Here is a 9,133-nt window from a genome sequence, read left to right on the forward strand (position 1 = left end):
CATTTTTAAGCAATCAAATAGATTTGCCTTTAAAAGGAGTCGTGAAATATACCGTAACACTTACAAAGATTTCAAACTAACAAGTCCACTGAAGGCATCTGTATCTATATCGGATATTTGATTATCTGCAATTTGTCTGAAATTTTCGAACGCATGTTAGATGCTGCCATTCAAATACTTTCATGGAAAACTCCAAGACGTGTTAGATGAGATGAACATTTGATAGTCAGAAGTCCATACATGCATTTACTATGAAAACTACTATAATTTCGTAAAACGTGAAATATTCATACGAATGTTAAATGCAAAATAAAGTAAGGTACACAAAACACGACAAAAAAACCAAAATAAATAAAAAACGTGAAAAAAAACTTACAAATTTATTAGACTTGTGCAATATTTAAATGAATCTTTTGGTACAGTTGATATCATGTTCCTATCCAGGAACCTAAAACAAATTAAAATACACCAACACATTCATGTTAATTTGACAATTACAGTGCATTGAGACTTTTATATTGTCTTCGACATATAATGATTTATTGGTGAATAGTGGTCAGCTAATCATTTTTACATTGTATGATCAGAAAGAGGACGCCACTTTGTTTCAATATATTAATATGGCATATATTAAAGTACTAATATTACATATTACAGGTAGATTTGTGTGCGCCCCATCAATCTACTTTTTAATTCTTGGTCGCTACTGTTTAAATGTAAAGAGTACACCAATGTTCACGAAGCAAGAGAACGTTTGTGAACTATAACATCAAAAATCTCGCTTCCTGATATTCAGTTGGACTGATCCTGATAATATTAACAAATGTACTGAATGGAAATCAGTCTATGAACTGAAACAAAATTGAATTTGGGTAATAGATGCTAGACATAGATGTTGAATGTTATAAACTTGTCATTTATATTAATATCACAAACCATTCTCCAGTATAAATTGAAAAATTCCAATCCCCTTTGCATTTTTCTTTTTCAACTATTTATATTACCACGTTTAAATTTACATTTTTTAAGGCTTCGACATTTTGTGTGTCCTTTTTATTTAAATTATTACACTTTTTATATCAATGAATATATTAAAAGTTAATTTCTCCGTTCTCCAAATTCTAGATCCCCATCTCCAAAACACTATCCCTATTCTGTATTTTTCTCAAATGTAGGTACTGCATTTTGGTCTTTGAAAACAAACGTCTCTTACTTAACAATCATAATACCAGGTTGATTAACTTACAAAACTTGAAGTTTAGCGAGGTCTTTGAAGGAGTTTTCATTTATGCTTGATATCTGGTTATCGTTGAAATACCTACAAGTACATGTTTGTATATGCACCAATACAGTTTATTTTATATTATAATCTTATCAAATTTTATTAGACGCGTTTTTGTCCTTTTTACCATTCTACGTCGCTTTATGTGGTTTCATACCAGCACTACGGTATACAAAGGCTAGTATTTCGTTGTCTCTATATAAACTGAGGTAACATAGGTGACCATGAAATAGTCACTGAAACGACATCAGTAATATAGATGGCATATCGCTCCCAATATATGTCAACGTTTTCTTTTTAAGTATTTTTTTACTCGTGCACAGAACAGGTTCCGGACACTCGTTAAATCTACGCGTTTTTCGGCACTCGTGGTCATTATGGTTATTCACGTTCCAATTAATTATACTATTATTATCTGGCCCGAAGAAATTACTTTGTCTCATATCGTTTACAACAAAAGTGTTGTAAAACATTAACAGCTAAATTCATCCGATGATTAAATGATAATTTAAACATGATATCCATATTATAATCATATGAATATATATATATATCATATGTAAACGTTTCTTGCTTACATATTCTTATAATATATTTGTAACAAACTAATATTTACCACATAATAATCAATTAATAATCATACAACGTCTGAACCATATTGTTAATCTTGTAGCGGGCATTTCTTACATTTTCCCAGATTCTTACAAAGATTTTACTTAATAAAATAATGTTCTTTCATCATAAACTCACAAATACAATAAGCCCTTGAAAGACGTTATATCATTCGGAATGCTGGTTAAACTCTTCCTTCTGCAAGTTATTGTATTACTGTTACAATTACATGTTTTACAGATGGTGTTTGATGCTGAGATTTGCAGTGTCCTCGTTAGGAGTAACATAGCATGAAAAATGTAGATAAACTGCATCTTTGTACTTGTAATTTCGCCTAAAAATAGTTTCACGAATTATGATTAGATAATAAAAAAAGTTGTCGATTATATCATAAACCAACCTTTTCTACGTGAATACCTCCCGTACATCCATATTCCTATTTTTAAGTGGAGTTGCTCATGTACGTTTGTTTATTGTACGTGTTATTATGGTTATTTCCTTCTATCTGTTATGTATGTCTGCTTTCGTAGTCTAGTCTTCATCCCCATATTTCATTCTTTTTTATTTCCGCTAGAATGTTGGTTCCCTTAAATTACTCTTCAAAAACTCTCTTTTCCCATTTACTCTTTTTCACTTTGATACTAAAATTAAAATATCAGGAATAAATGTTGGTGAACGCTTGAAATTATCACACACGTATATGGCAAGCCAAGGTGGACAAAAATCAATAGTTTGTAATATTAGAAAATGAATTTTTAATATTACAAAATCATTTTTCTAATATTAGAAAAGATTGTGTAATATTAGAATTTCATTTTGTAATATTAGAATTTCATTTTGTAATGTTATTTTTTTTTTCTAATATTACAAATTCCTGATTTAGTAATATTATAAAATATCACACAAGAAACAAAACATACCTTCTGGTTCCTGGGATAAGAGTGCTATGATTGTTCTACATACCTTCTGGTTACTGGGATAAGAGTGCTATAATTGTCCTACATACCTTCTGGTTACTGGGGTAAGAGTGCTATGATTGTTCTACATACCTTCTGGTAACTGGTGTAAGAGTGCGATGATTGTTCTACAATCACATTGTGTAGACACTTGTGATATAGAACGGTTACGTCATAAAATATACGAACAAATAACAGTTGTTGCTTCTTAATATTTCTACTTATCAAAGTGCATGTATTGAGTTTTGGGCACATCTTTTCACATTTTTACATTTATTTGATTATTTGTTCAGATAAAAGCTATTTATCTGATACTACTTGAAATAAATGCACGTCACTCACAATTCAGCTGATTCAACATTTGAATAGTCATATAGATAGGAATTTGTCTGGTTTCCTCCTACTTGTGGGGACAGAAGTTTGTCTAGTTTTTTTGTTCATCTGAATAATGCAAACGAATTCTGAGATTTTCAATCATTTCTAAAAGAAATATCCTTTAACGGACAAACAAACATATTCAAATAAATAATTTTTTTTTTCAAATATTTTAATTTTGTTTTTATTGTTTCAGCTATTTATCCTCCATATTTTCTTTTGCCTGGTGCCCTCTCGCTTTATTACTGACCAGTATGAACAATTCTATGATATTTAAGTGTCAAGCCATGTTAGAATCATGCAGTAGGTGGAACAGGGTATAGAAACCTATCATTTGATAGTGTAATTTGACTATTTGCACAACCAGAATCAAGAAAACAGACAAAATTCTCCATATCATGCTGGCCCATTGAGTTAATATGTCATTGAAATTCACTGAAAATGAACATTACATGAGCAGATAACGCTGTCAAAAACCTCATTTTTCTCAGATTCCATGGAAAAAAGCTGCGCATAGCCAGTGATGCAGAGATCAATTAATGACCATTTCAAACAGAGCAAATATCCTTGAGTGATATTACATTATCAGATCGGTGGGGTTTTGAAATGCATGTTTCTGATGTTGTTAGAACAGTAACAAGAGAATAATAGGAATAAACAAACCAATAAATAATTGGTAATTGACTAGAATTTTCCCATATGAACGATTTTCATATGTTTGCATTATGAGCAACTCGGCGGGTGTTTCTAGAAGAGCAGAGGGCGCTCACCCTACCGGTGCATCTGGTCCATGATCCCAGTTTTTAGTGGAGTCCGAGTTGCTCATTTGCTTTTGTTACTTTGTATGTATGATTTTAGTTACTTTATGTTCTTTGTTGTGTATGTATATTTTCCATGTCTGGTCTTTGTCCCTTGATTACATTCTTTTGAAGACCACTGATTCCACATTGTGATAATTCCACCTCTGTCCGATCTCGATCATATTTGAAAATATTGGTTTTACCATTTTTTTTTTCGGTATGTAACTCCTGCAATTAAATCTAATTACAGGTCTATATTCCTTGCAAATTTACGAGTGCAGATGATTGTGTATGTAAGTTTAATACGAAGCTGGCTTTTTTCATTGGTTTTTGATGATTAATTGATCTACTCATAAGGGTATCGTTCTGAGGCTTCTCTGTGTTAAATATTTTAACTGACCTATAAAAAAAAACTTTGTTCGTACCAAAAAAGTTCCTTTAAACTCACCTGAGGTCACTTATTATACACTGTGTAATGTGTCAACTTCTCGATGTTTTATTACACATTCCGTAGGACAGAAGAAATTCAATTTTGTTTCAATTATTATCGAAGTAACACACCGGCATGTCAATCGCAAGTCGACACCTGTGTCACGGAACGCCAAACCTTGTAAAGATGAAAGAAGCCGCCCACGCTCTCTCTTGGTCATATATAATTAAGTCTACCGAGCTTGGTTATTAATATAACGAAGTGGCAAACAAAGAACGATATATAGATTGCCATATTTAATTTGCACCCTCCTATTCAAGTCCTAAAATCTAGTGTGTAAAATGGTTGTGGATTCGTCAATAAGATGTTTGCCTGACAAAAATGGAAATCTGACAGAAAACGAGATGAACTTTAGTATTCTTGCTTTCTAATCACAATTATCGCACCGATACACAGATAAGTGGCCTAGTCTTCACCGTATATACCATCTTTTTTGAAGATGTATTAATTTTTTCGGGCACTTGTATACATTTTCAATTTACGAAAATGTCGTTGCATTTCCTTATATGGCAATTGAGTGTTACTTCTGATTTCATTTATTCATATTAATAAGGTCGTCGTAAAAATATCAATAAATCGTACATACAAAGTAAGAAAACCAAATGAGCAACTCGGACTCCACTAAAAATTGGGAGCATGGATCAGATGTACCGGTAGGGTAAGCGTCCTCTGCCTTTCTAAAAACACCCGCCGAGTTGCTCATTAAAAGTCAAGTCCGGCGTAGACTAAAGGAGGAAAGGAAAACTATGACCCGTTGAATTAATCAGTTTTCATGGTGCAGATGGATACACCATAACGTTCCAGGAGTTCATGATGACGACTATAAAACTTCTGTAGTGATGACTTCAACCCTGTAGCAAAATAACCCTGTTAAGAAGCCTATTTGTTAGAGTTCTAGCGTATGAGTTGTGATATGAACACTCCATACGCAGGTGCTGAAAAGATGTTGCCGCAGATGAAAGGAAAGTTGACAATTCTGAATGAAAAGTCATCACGTTTGTCGTAAAGTTTGGTCAATAGTTTTCATTCACCATCGATTTCTAAGTGTAGGTCAAGATATGAGGCAAACTTCACAGTGTCCGTAGTATCCTTTATCTCAAGTTCTTTGTTGTAGATGCGATGTTTCAATTCCTGATATTAGGATTGTTTAAAGATAATACGTCATCTACATAGCGGAAACTGTCATTATAGGATCTAGGCAAACGCTATTCTTTTTTTTTTCGGATCAGATCAACTATAAAGTCAGCCTTAAAAGAGTGAAGGAATAGTTCAGCAAATAAAAGAGCACAATTTGTTCCCATTGGAATGCCGACCGTTCGTTGAAAAAACGTCCACCACACTGGACAAATATGTTATCGAATAAAAATTGCAGCATTGTTTAAACATCTCCCCTTGTATATATGGAAGATGATATGGAATTATTTCTTACAAAGTATGAGGAATCTCTACCAAGAACTATATATTTGTATCTAGCTGTACCATTTGTTTTTTGGAAAAACAACGATGTATAATGTTTTTAAGTCGGGATTTGAACTGAGTATGGGAAATAGAAGTATACAGTGTTAAAATCATAGGTTTTAATCTATACTATTCAGATAATAGTCTTGAACTTATTGTCTGCAAAAGATCTTTCGAATTTTTCAGGATCCACATTGAATTAATACCACTACTGGAGTTACAAGTGTTGTGGTAGGACTGCAAACCCTCTTTGACAGTTGTGAGTATAGAAGTTAAAAGTTTTGAAAAAAGGTTTGGTGGTACATTTTGCAGATCCAGCTATGAAACGTTGTTTGTATGGATTCTTTAGAAGTTTAGGAATCCTACATAGATGGTAAATCGCAATTATCATAATTTGGTAGAGAGACCAAAAGAGGATGGCACAGATTTATGGTTTTCCACAATCTCTTCTATGGCGAATGTGGGAGCAGTATAGATCTTATCAATGCTTTTATTTTCTACGTCTACCTCTGATAATTAATATTGGATGCAAAACATTTTCATTTAAAGTGATGAATTATGGTTTGATAATGTTGAAATAGTCAGATTTATTGTACTGGAATAAATGGTCTGCAGATTAAACGTATGATTGAGTACTTTTTGTTGAAATAGCCGGGCCGCTTTCCATACCAAATGTGAGCGTGATAAGATTCAAATCTGGGGACACCACATTCTTACAAGACAGCAGTGTGTCCGATCTGCTGTCAGGTTCGGACCTTTTTATACTGGGCGATGTCCAGTATTTCATTTCTCTTGTTGATTTGTTGAAAATGTATTACTGAGTTGATAATACCCTCAGAGACGAAATTCACCAGCAGAGGTATCGACCCAGTGATGTGAAAGAGTAATCAAGGGAACCAATGTTATAGCGGTAATCAAAAGAAGGTAATCCAGGGACAAAGACAAGACGTGAAAAACAGACATACACAAAAAAAGAACACAAATTAACTAAAATTATACATACTAAGTAACAAATGAGCAACTCGGACTCCGCTAAAAAACTGGGGCATGGACCAGGTGTACCGGTAGGGTAAGCGTCCTCTGCTTTTGTAGAAACACCCGCCGAATTGCTCATTAAAAGTCAAGTCCGGGGTAGACAAACGAGGAAGGGAAAACTATGACCCGTTGAATAAATCATTTATATTCGATTGCACTACTTGTGCTTACATATATTACACTAAAATCCATTGTTTAAAATTGTCTTGGCCTGCTGCCACATGTCTGTTGATTAATAATTCATATATCAAATATTGTGTTATATTGGTAATAAAAGGTCAAGTCTTGGGTAACCGGAAGAGGTTGCAAATAATGGAAATTTTGTCTATGAAGTACAGCAGTTAGATTTAAAAAAGGCCACATTCAATGAATAAATTTCTATGCTTCAATGATTAAAACAAGCACATAGAAACAAGCTCTTTTTCCCAAAAAGCAAAAACAAAACACACATATAAAATTAAACAAAAGAAAAGACCAAAAACCAAACGTCGGAAAAGAAAAAGAAAAGGTGAACCAAGGTAAGAAATGTTTTCGCTTCTTATAGGTCACACATTACGTTTTATGTTTATATGTTCTAAAAAAGCATCAAATATATGTATAAGTACTTCCAAAAAAAGATAACACATTAATTTTATATGTCATTGGTGAGGTTCTTTTCGAATATATATTTCTATTGGCTCACAGGAAGTACATTTGTGAAAAGTTACAAAAAATGTTTAGCCATATATGTAAGACATTTTGTTAGATATAATGTTTTAAGAATCGGACAGAATTCGAAAAATCAGAAACATGCATATCAAAACTCAAACGGTCTGATAATATAACTTCAGTCAAGAATGCTTTCTCTATTTGACCATTATTTGACCTCTTTATGAGTGGATTTGCTCAGAAAATTTTCCATAGATGGACTTATCAGTTATACGCGATTGTACATTGTAAAAAGAAACAAATTATTATGTAGCACTCAAGATAAGAATCATGCAAAATGTTATTCAGAGTTGTTAAAACCAGCATATTTTTATTATTTTTTTATATTTTGTTAAAAATGTTATAGTAAACAGATATCAACATGTGGCTTTTCATATATATAATATACAATTATAACCCTTGTCCTAAGGAGATAAAAAACAAAAACATAATAAAGAATGTACTGAGAAATTCAACATTAAGGGGAACAACTCTGTAAATAACACTGAAAATACAATAGAAACGGTTTGATTTCCATTGTGGATTATCTCCTAATTGCAGACAGATTGGAATGAATAATTATACATTTCATTGTAAAGATCTATAAGTATAAATAACCTTTCTCAGGATGTATCAAATATTACAGAATCTGCATGATTTTCACAAAGACTACTATCTAATAAGAAACAACACCAAATCTTGAAAAGACACCGAGGAGCAAGTGCAATTAAAAAAAGCAACAATATATCCATAAAACATAAAAAAAGAAATATATATCCTGATAATGCCTTTATTCAGTTTAAGGTTAACTATATCAAACAGCAAAGTAAGATATGTACGTAAAATCGTACCGTTATAGATGAAATACAAAAAAATCAATTGCAATTGTGAAAAATGTACACGCAAAATTTATTTTTAACACTATATAACGTTAATCATATTTTTGAAACAGTAAAATTGATACCTGCGAATACCTGTATGTTCACTTTACAAGATCTGCGAAAATTATATTAGCAACCGCGAAAATTAATAAGTTTACAGTAACCGCAAGACCAAGTAGGAAGGTTAAGAAGTATAGTCCATTACAGCAAGTACAAAATCAGATTCTTATTTGAAGTGCTTCAAACCTTTTAAACCATAGCCATATAGCCATGGACAATAAAATTTATAAAAGCATTTCGTCCGACACATAGCCTGCATCTATTCAACAATATGAAGAAACTAGTCTTCTTAGAATGGAAATAAATCATGGACACTCCATTTTATCATTGTTTTATCCGCCCGAGGTAAATGATAAAATTTTCTCTGATTTATTTCTTCATTCTCCTTATGAGATAGTAAAAACCCTGCCACATAATAATTAAGATATTTGAGAAAATTCATAATGCACAAGTTATATTGTAAAATGTCCATCCTCTTACTTAAATAACACGAAATT

General features: G+C 32.4%; 1 long non-coding RNA gene across 1 annotated transcript; it reads right to left on the minus strand.

Moving 5' to 3' along the window:
- Nucleotides 1-369: 369 nt before the first annotated feature.
- LOC148612143 (uncharacterized) lies at nt 370-2,224 on the minus strand. The gene is made up of 3 exons (XR_015924618.1): nt 2,033-2,224; nt 1,247-1,318; nt 370-448 (listed from the first exon to the last, which is right to left on the minus strand). It is a non-coding gene; the product is annotated as an uncharacterized LOC148612143 (long non-coding RNA).
- Between the last annotated feature and the right edge of the window lie 6,909 nt (nt 2,225-9,133).

The sequence above is a fragment of the Perna viridis genome, chromosome 7, assembly GCF_037379345.1.
Source record: "Perna viridis isolate PV_CMFRI_1.1 ecotype Kerala chromosome 7, ASM3737934v1, whole genome shotgun sequence".
Classification (NCBI taxonomy): domain Eukaryota; kingdom Metazoa; phylum Mollusca; class Bivalvia; order Mytilida; family Mytilidae; genus Perna; species Perna viridis.